This window comes from Camelus ferus, chromosome 5 (genome assembly GCF_009834535.1).
Source record: "Camelus ferus isolate YT-003-E chromosome 5, BCGSAC_Cfer_1.0, whole genome shotgun sequence".
In the NCBI taxonomy this organism is placed as follows: domain Eukaryota; kingdom Metazoa; phylum Chordata; class Mammalia; order Artiodactyla; family Camelidae; genus Camelus; species Camelus ferus.
In genome coordinates this window covers 96214574-96224199 of record NC_045700.1, presented here as the reverse complement: position 1 = coordinate 96224199, position 9626 = coordinate 96214574, and the positions used below count along the sequence as shown (strand labels likewise).

The 9626-nt window shown below is 59.0% G+C and overlaps 1 long non-coding RNA gene across 1 annotated transcript; it reads left to right on the top strand.

Moving 5' to 3' along the window:
• Positions 1-347: 347 nt before the first annotated feature.
• LOC116663890 lies at positions 348-2835 on the top strand. The gene is made up of 4 exons (XR_004320255.1): positions 348-456; positions 2006-2171; positions 2345-2454; positions 2660-2835. It is a non-coding gene; the product is annotated as an uncharacterized LOC116663890 (long non-coding RNA).
• Positions 2836-9626: the final 6791 nt, after the last annotated feature.

Sequence of the window (9626 nt, the reverse complement as noted above, 5' to 3'; positions counted from 1 at the left end):
GCGTTACCCTGCTGCCACTGGTGCGCTAAAGTAATGGCTCTTAAGAAAGAGGGAGCATGTGTGGTGCCCAGTTCTGAGAACTGTATTCAGTCTGTTCATTGCCTTGTGAGTTACAGTCAACTACATCTTCACAGCAGGGGTGGCTCCTAGGACACACGACGAGACAGCCTCACAGGGCCCGTGGGCTTGAGGAGCAAGGCAATGGAAGCGGGCGTGCCGGCCTCGGAGCAGATGAGGAAGGGACCTGCGTGATGGAGGCCGTGCTGGAACCGAGCTGTGCGGGGGCGGGGGGCGGGGAGAGGATGCGCTTGCCTCCTGGTGTGGGGAGCGCAGAGCGCCTCCAAGGAGAGAGCCTTCCAGGGAAAGCCGCGGGGAGCAGGGGCCGTCCGGAGCAGCCAGCCCACGGGGGCGCCGGCGATGCAGACGAGGACAGGAGCCAGTTCTCAGAGGATCCGGGTACCCCTGGGGAGGCAGCCTGTTACTCAGTGGGCAGGGAGGAGGCAGGGCCTCAGGCAGAGAGGGGCCCTGATTTTGTGTTTTGAAAGGGGGTTCTGGCAGCAGACTTGGGGGCTGCAGACAGAAATGCGGGCAAGAAAGATGAGTGGACTGGCCCTGAGAGTGGCCACATGCAAGGAGGGAGGCCCGGGGAGGGCAACATTCAGTGATGAGCCACAAGTGGGGAGAAAGGAGCACGTCCCAGGCGTGCGGCCCTGCCCCAGCTGTCCCCACCTGCTTCCTGGGACCGAGCATGCTCGGTGTCTGCGAGGCAGCCTTCCTCTCGCCGGTGCCAGGGCCAAGTGTCCAGGACCTGTCTTCTGAGAGGCGCACAGTCGGCATTCATTAATGCTTGAAAAGACTCCATATTTTGTTATAAAAGTGCACTTAGAGCCATTTGCATAGTTCTGACTTTTCACTGCTCAAAAATAGACAAGAATAACCGCCCAGCAGTTGCTATAGATATGCTCTTACCAGGACTAGATTTTATTTTTAAAAATAATTGGCTTTATTGTGCTAGAAATAGTCGCTGTCCGTATTCTACGTGTGTTTAAAGTTGGCTTGCTTTGACTTGCACGTACCCGATAAATAAAATTAATTCCATTTCTCATGATGAACTAAGTTAATTCGTTAGGCAAATAATTGAGTGAATATTTTGTGCTTAATTGCCCAGTGCTCTTCCTACATGGCTCCTCGGTCCCACCCGGAGGACCCTGGAGGGCAGAGTCTGGGCGATCTCTGCGCGATGACAGGGTGTCACATCCAGGGTCCCAAGGCAGTTAACTGGGCAGAGGGCACGGCATCACAAGGCTGTGAATCTTGCAGAGACGGGCCTCTGAGGTGCTCTGTCTCTCCCACGGGACCTGAAGGAGCTGCTAGTTTTTAGATCAGCAGCCTCAGCCTGAGACGCTGACGCCGCTGGCAGGAACACGGGGGTGCGGGCCGGCCGGCAGGAGGCCTCGGGGTCGGGCGGGGCCTGGAGGACCGGAGGTGCTGGCCCACTGAGGGCACTCAGTCCGTGCCTCACACGGACGTGCCGCTGGTGGAGGGGGAGCAACTGGTGGCTTTTCCAGACAGTGGTGCACATTCTGCTTTAACACAACGCCCAGACTGGACTAGCGGTATCTTCTTAAAGCTCCTTGGGCTTCAGAGGCTGAAAATTCATCACCATGCAATAAAATGAGCTCTTCCTACTCAGTTACGTTAGAAGTCGTTGGGCTGCCTCACACTTTGCGGGGCTTTTCCCCGGGGATGATTTAACAATGCCATGATGGGTCATTTGGAAACTATCGCTTCACTGAGTTATGCAGATTTTTCTGAATGTTGACACATTTCACAACGCAACACCTAAGACAGCATCACGTTCTCTGACACCACCGTGGATCCATCAGAGAAGAGCTGGGGACTGTCAACCTCATGGTGGACACATGTTTTCCAAAATTTTAGTTTCAATTTGAAAAAGCTTGACTTTGATCATTGACAACAAAGACTGTCTGTTGTTCTCCTTAAGTAACAGGCTTGCTTCCATCATTCTGAGAAAGTATCTGCCGAACGCCTGAGTCGAGAAACCACGCACCTCGTACGCACGTGTAAACCACGCGTGGCCCAGCGACACGGGCACCTTGCTCCCGGGAATCATCGCCTTCGTGTGCAGCCCACTTGTGTCCCACAGACAGGTGAAAAGGGGGTCAAGATTTAATAAAATTGTATTGCTTATTAAGGACATCCTGCTATAAAACTGATATTTTTTTAAATGTGTGCCTGACGATGACGAATCCGGGGGTTTGTGTGCCATCTGGGGCGACCGCTGGGACCCGTGGGTTCACTGTCACCACCTTCACACCACCAGGGCAAAATGAGAAGCAACTTCTGAATGGCTGTGATGGAAATGGTTTTGACCACGTGGACCCCGGAAACCCACGGACCGAGATTTGAGAAGCACTTCTGCTGAGCGCTCAGGTCCCAGCTGGAAATAGCTGGCGTTTCTCAGAGCTTTTTTGGGTGGGGGAGGAAATTAGGTTATTTATTTATTTACTTATTTATTTACTCATGTTAATGGCGGTACTGGGGATGGAGCCCAGGACCTCATGCATGCTAAGCACGGGCTCTGCCATTGAGCCCTCCCCTCCCTCGACTAACGCCTTGTGTCTTCATTTTTGCACAGAGAGTGGAATGCCTGCTGCGGTCACTTCTCTCCAAGGTCTTTGTAGGAACGCTTACTTTGAGAGGGACCAATGCCCACCGTCATCACCACAACCACACAGTGAGCTCCGCACACAGGATCTCCTCTCATGGCTCAGCAGTCCATCCCTGGGGCCGGGGTCAAGCCCTCACTGGCCACCGCCTGGCGTGTCGCTCCAGCTGACATGCGTCCCCGGTGCACGCTCCTGGGCATCTGGGACAGGGCGCCGCTCTGCCAGCGGAGCAGAGTGGGCGTGTTTGTTTCTATGGAAGTGAATGTTTTGTTCTGTTTTTAGTAAATATCTGACAGTTTAATTTTGAAGAATTCTGCAAATGAAACGCTCCAACACATCATGTCTCCTCAGAAAACACAGGGATGTTTCTCACGGTGTTTTGCACAAACTGTCTTGTGCGAGTGAAGCAGGAGCTTGTCCCTGGGGTGAGGGCCTCCCTCAGGTGGGCGTGGCCGCTGGGCGTGGCCTGGTGGGAGGTCATGGGGGTGGCGGAGCGAGGTCCTGCTCACCGGAGGCCGGGCCAGGCTGGGCCCCTCTGCTTACGAGACACGTGTATGCGCACGCGCGTCTGGCTCTCAGTTTGCGCAAATCCACCGAGCCTGCCCTGCCCCAGCGTGGGGTCCTTCTGCCTCGGTGGGTCCCCACGTAGAGCGGGCACTGGAAGGCGAAGATAGCTGAGCCCCACTGGCGTAGGGCTGCGGAGCAGGGCAGCCCTCAGGGGTGAAGCCAACGTGGGCCCTGATCAGCTGGGCGAGGGCCTCTGGCCCCATCGGCCGGCAGGTGTGTCCCTTGGGCTTTGTGATTCTAGAACGCGGGCCCACTTCTTCCCCGGGCAGGACGCCAGGCCTGAGCTGAAGAGAGAATCCCAGGGGTTCTGTGAAAGATGATCAGTTGATGCTTGTGGGAGGAACAAATGAATGAGCACGCTGGCTTGTCACCGGACGCTTGCTGAGTGCGGGGCCATCAGTCAAGCTGTCCCTGCCAGGGGCGGGGGTGGGGGGGTGGGGGTGGTCCTGTGGTGCCCCGAGTGGTGCCCTCCCACCTCGGGCCTCCAGGCGCTCCTTCCCGTTAAATCCTAACGGCAGACTTGCAGTCGCGGCCGACAAGGCCTCGGTGATGCGTCCTCTGTTGGACCAGACCAGCCAAGGAGCCAGCGGGGAAATGGAGAAGAATCTAGGCTTTCAGACAGAGGGGATTCAGGGTCGAGAGCTGCTTCCCAGCGTGGAGGAGCTGAGATCAGATGGGACAGTGATGCAGCCCAGAGTTCACACCAGGCAGGAGGCCGCCTCGCCTGGCTGGACTGGCAGAGAGAAGGCGCAGCCTCGGAGCCGGGCCAGCAGGCTGGGGCTGGGCCAGGGAGCCGGGACCACCGAGCGTGGGGCTGTCGGGTGGGAGCTGGCGCGGGAGACACAGGAGAAGCACCTGCGCACCTGACACGTCCTGCCTGGGAGAGGTGAGCACAGAGTCCCTGGCGCCCAGCTGCCATGCTCGTCCCCCAACTCTCTGCCCCGGCCCCGCCACCCTCCCTGCTCACACACAGCTGTGCCTCATGGGCTGGGCAGCGGTCACGGCCACTCCCCACCAGCTGCCTCGCCCTGCCCTTGCACGTCACCTCCTCAGAGGAGCCCCCCGACCCCCCACTCTCTCCCCAGAATAGCAGCCTCACCGCCAGCCCCTCCAGACCGGCTCCATGAAGCTGACCTGCACCCACGCGCTGGTGTCCCTGCCCCTGGCCGGGGTGGCAGGAGGGAGAGGCGTGTCTTTCTTCCATCAGCCCCCTCTCCCCAGGGTTGTAGTTAGCGGTGGCGTCTTCCCTGCAGTGGCCTCAGTCCCTGCAGGCCCCTCTGTCATGGCTACAGACCTGTGTCTGAGTCCTCGTGACGGCCACCCCTGCGCCACCTTGGCCAGGGCCTTCTGATGGGCTGCCTGGCGTCCTGTGGGACCCAGTGGACACTGTCTACATCCTGCTAGTTTCCTCCTCAGGGATGGCTTCCCAGAGACCAGGAGGAAGGGAAGGCTTCCAGCCGCCCGCTTCCCCCCTCCTCGGCCCTCCCCCTCCCCGAGCCTGCCCCCATGCAGGGCAGAGGTCCTGAAGGCCCTTCTCTCTTCTTCCCCTCCGGGCAAGTCAGCTGACCTGCTGGGCTGTAAAGGGCAGACACAGAGGAAACTTGAATCCTTTGGCCTTCCGGGTGGTCCTGCATCCTGGGGCAGGGAGCCTGCTGAGTCCATGGTTAGGCCAGACCCCTTCATACCTGGGGCCCCCTGTGTGTCACTGGGGAGGTGAGTTGGGGACAGAGGCGTCTTTCTGGATGGCCTCTTTCGGGCCGAGGCCCATCTAGAGGGTCAGGAAGCGCAGTTCAGTGGGTGCTGCCTCCCCCCAGGGCCCGGGGACCGGCTTCCAGAGCGGACAAGAGGCTGGGTTGGAAAAGCCAGCTCCAGGGAAGTTGGAAGGGGGTTTGCTCTCACAGGCAAGCACGTGTCCTCAGGGCTCCAAGGCCGTGGCACCGGACGGGGAACTGCACGTGGCTTTGCCACCCGCCTGCCGCCTGGCTTGCTCCACAGACCACTGAGGAGCTGAGGGCTTCCGCTCCCCATGACACACGGTCTCCCCCAGGCACAGGCCAGAGCTGAAGTCACCTACAGAGAAAGCTCTTCCAAACGGCAGGCAGCCTAGGACACGGCCGATGCGACGTGGGGTTTCTGCTCCGTCCGCCAGAGTCGCAGTGAGGGGCTTCAGACCTTCCTGAGCTGCCGTGTTTAACAAGCCTCTCCACATTTCAGGTGCGTGTGTGTGAGTGCGTGTGCACGCGTGTGTGCACGTGACTGCGTGGTGGGCGTGAATGTGTGTGGGCGCGTGCGGGAGGCTAGACTGTAGCAGCGCTGCCCGGTCGTCTTCTCCACCCACAGGGTTTAAAGAAACTGCTGAAGCACACGGCCTGCGTAGACTCGTCCCCGGTCCCAACGTGCACCCGTAGGCAGGGTGTGCAGGCTGCCACCTCAATGACCAAGTTTTTCCTGGACAAGGAAACCACCTTGATCCACGACTTCTTCCAGAGCCTCATCCTGGACAGGTCTGGCGAGCAGTGACTGACACTCAGCAGATGCCCAAGTTCTGGAAAGTACTCAAGAGTGCGCACCCCCTCCCGGACCCAGGTGCTCTGATGCTGTGGTTAAGGAGGATGAAGTAACGCGGGGCCTGGCCGAGGCTCATCGCCCAGAACCCACAAAGGCCTCCTTCCGGTCTATGTCCCCTGATGGCAGGGGGAGGGTGGGAGGGATCCCGGGTCCGAGGGAGGAGTGCCCAGCTCCGTGGAGCGCCCTGCTCTGCCAGCCCTGCAGGGGCCGCTCCCACAGCTGCCCAAGTGCTGGGCGTTGTCCTCCTCAGAAGTACACGCAAAAGCACACCCCAGCCGGGTGGGCTGTCAACGGGGCCCGGGAAGCGAGCCCATTTCACACAGAGAGGGTAACAGTGACCCGGGTGACAGGGTGGGAGGACCACCACTGGGCTCAGAACAGCCTGGCAGCAAAACAGTTTTGTGTGTGTGTGTGTGTGTGTGTGTGTGTGTGTGTGTGTGTGTTAAGACAAAGGCTCCTGAGCAGTAATTGACAGAGCTGTTTTTGGAACAAACAAGCTATTTTCACTGTACCCCGAAAGGAAGTAGAAATTCTCTCTCTTCTGAACAAACGCCATTTTTCCATTTCCAGGGACCCCCTGTGGATATACGATTGTGTTTAAACCCATTCTTCTGGGCCTCCCAAAACCCCACCCGCCATCTTAGGGTCCTCTTAGCCTCTTTGGCTGAAGCATCGGACCGAAGCCAGAGGACGGGGTTGGTACCCAGGTGCCCCGGCTCATCAGCGCAGAGGGCACCCCAGCAAGCGTCTTCTCGGCTGTTGCTGCAAGAATTCACCGAGACAGACGTTTCCTTAGTGCTGCTGGCTCCCGAGAGCCGGGGCAGTGTCCCTGTGCTGATACTGAGTGAAGGCCACCTTTGCAAGAACTGATTTCAAAAGTTAATAAATGTCAAAGAGTTAATAAATAAAATTCTCTTGACGTCAGATACTTTCTCCCACCCCCAAATTTGTCTCACATCTTTCTTTGGCTCCTGCTGTGGCTCACAAGCCCCCAGAGATGTCAGCCGCCAACAAGCATGGAAGCCTGCAGAAGCCCCTGCCCGGGCACCATGTACTGCTTCTGCATGTGGGCACCGTCCCTGGTGAAGGGACCTTTCCATGGTGGAAGAGGCCCTGGCTAGTGGAGGGGGGTGACATAAGCAGTCAGACCACACGCAGCCCTTGGGCTCCTTGCCTCCTTCCTTCTCTGCTGCCTGAAACTGAGGGACCCACACTCATCAGTGGAAGCCCCAAAACCAACGATGGGAGGCATCCATGTGCATACAGAGCTAACCTTCAGGGGAGAAGGAGAATCTCCTCGCCTCCCGGGGGGGCAGGACAGGCTGCAGGTGGGTGAGAGTGTTTGTGTGTGTGTGTGTGTCATGGGGCCTGGCTTCAATGGGAAGAAGAGGATGACTTTAAGCACAGCCAGAGATGCCTCCTTCAACAATTCGACACGTCTGAGCAAGGCTGGAGAATGGAGCAGATGGAGCCAAGATAGCACGTCTCCACGCAGGGTGTGCTGGGCTGCGGGGCGAGTTCCCGCCATCCCACGGCACCGCCCTCCTGGTTGAAGCGGAACCTCCTTTAGAGAGCCAGTTGGCTGTCCTTCAAAGAAAGACTTTTTCCACCCCAAGGCAAGCCCGAGAACAGAGGGAGGTAAGCAGGGGGGAGGTAAGAGGGTTGAACTCAACCACATAATCAGGTTAGAGACAGAAAACAGGCGAGGGAGGGGCTGGATGGAGTTCAGCATCCCGGCAACCCGAGCTCAGAGCTCTGAGCTCAGCGCTGCACAGAGGCAGATACGCCCACGTGGCTCCAGTCCTAGGAGTCCCTGCAGCCCCGTCCAGACCACAGCTAACCAGGACGGTGCAGGAGGAGGTGGACACCACACCCTAGTGTGTCCAGAGGAGGCAGGTTGTCGGAGGGGCTTTCTGAGGAGGGAGGTTTGAGCAGGGCCTCGGGGGTCATCGGAAGGGAGATGGACAGAAGTGTCGGTGGAGGGAGGGGAGAAAGCCACCAGTGCCCTGAAGGAGCCTTGTCCCCCCTGCTAAATTCAGTCAACACCACAAAGAGAAAACAGGGTGAAAAAACCAGACTGGATTTTGCTCTAGACCCTTTGCTGCCTGAGGGAAGCAAACAAGCTTCCATCATATCAGTGACTTAAAGTATTTCACTTCTTGATCCCTAACGTGATGCCATTTTGATACAAAACACAAAGACCGCACTACAGTGATTCTTAGACGTTCCCCAGCTCCTCCCTGACACGGCCCACTAACTTCATTTAGGGCCTCTCCACCAGCTCCAGGAGAAAGCCTCCCGTTCTGCACTCACAGGCCGCTGTGTGCTTTCCGCAGTGCTGTCTCACGTGTTTGCTTCCAGTTAAGCCCACGAGGCACCATTACGAACTCGAACAGAAGTGGCAAACCCAGCAGGGCCCAGAGAAGGCACGTGAGGGAAACCGGCCTCAAGCCCCCATCTCCCGGTCCCAGGGGGGCGTCTCAGCCATCGCCCGCCTCTCCTTCCTGCTGGTCTCTGGGGAAGGAATCCAGCTGACTCGTCTTCCATGTGACCAGAGAAGAAGCAACGGGCAGGCTTCCACTCTGGGGACATCAGCCATCTACGGACAAGATGCAAACATGGGACCCTCTGCACAGCCACGAACAGCTTGGTAGTAACCCAGCCCCCTGCTGGGTCACACAGGGTGGGCACTTCTGTGCCCGCCCATGTATTACCTGGGGGGGTCACCTCTGCAGAGCAGGGGGCCCCTCAGGTCCGGGTGGACTGGTGCCTGCCGCTGGGAGGGGGGAAGGGGCGGTGTTTCAGGTGGGAGAGGACAGCTTGGAGGGGGAGCCGTGGGTCCAGCAGTCCGGGTGAGGCCAGTAGAGGAACGTGGGAAGTGAGGGCAGGGAAGGCTGGACGCAGACTCAGCGTCACAGAAGTCGGCCCAGATGGGACCTAACCCAGTCCCACAGAGGGGCCTGCGAGCCCTGAAGATTTACCGAGGTGTTGTTGCCAATGGTGTTTTAGGGAATCCATGCACCAGGCTGGTGTTGGAGCCTCTGAATGGAGGGCAGGGGAGAATCAAGCGGCAAGCATTCAAGCACCTGGGCCTGGACCAGCTTGGGCAGCGGTGGGAGGGGAAGGGGTGTCGGGGGAAGAGACACGTGACAGAACTCAGCAGGACTGAGCGCTACGGGGTGAGGGCGGGGCAGCGGCGTGTGGGCGCGGTAAGGTGAGGGTCGGGCAAAGTGATGGTGGGCGGGCCGAGGTGGGGGTGGGTTGGGCCAGGTGAGGGTGGGCGGGGCTTGACTGCAGGTCCCCAGGCGGGGCTCCTGCAGAGACGCAACAGAAGGGTGAGGTCGGACTGGTTCGAGTGTGGGTGAATGGCACGCCGTCCAGATCGAGAGAGGAGGAGAGGGGCAGCCTGGCAGCTCCCAGAGCTAGCTGGAGGGACGCGGTGCTAAGAGAAGACTCTGGGCTCTGGATGGGGCCAGCACTGCCAGAGGGAAGAGAGCAGCAGTGTCTGGGCGGAGACCCAGGGACTCGCAGGAAGGGAGAAGAGAGAGCAGGGTGTGGCGGGAGAAGGCCATGGGTCGGTCCAAGAAGAGAAGTCTCCATAAATGATGACGACGACGATGACGACGGTAGGATAAAGAAGCCGCCACATGCAAGAGACTGAGGAGAGGGGGAGGCAGCGCAGCAGAGGCCGGACTGCGGACCACCGGCTGGCGCCCCATGACGGGCGGAGAGCGCGAGCGAGGACCGGGGGCAGGAGGACCGCGGAGAAGCGCGTCCGAGGGGCCCGCGTGGGCCGGGGTT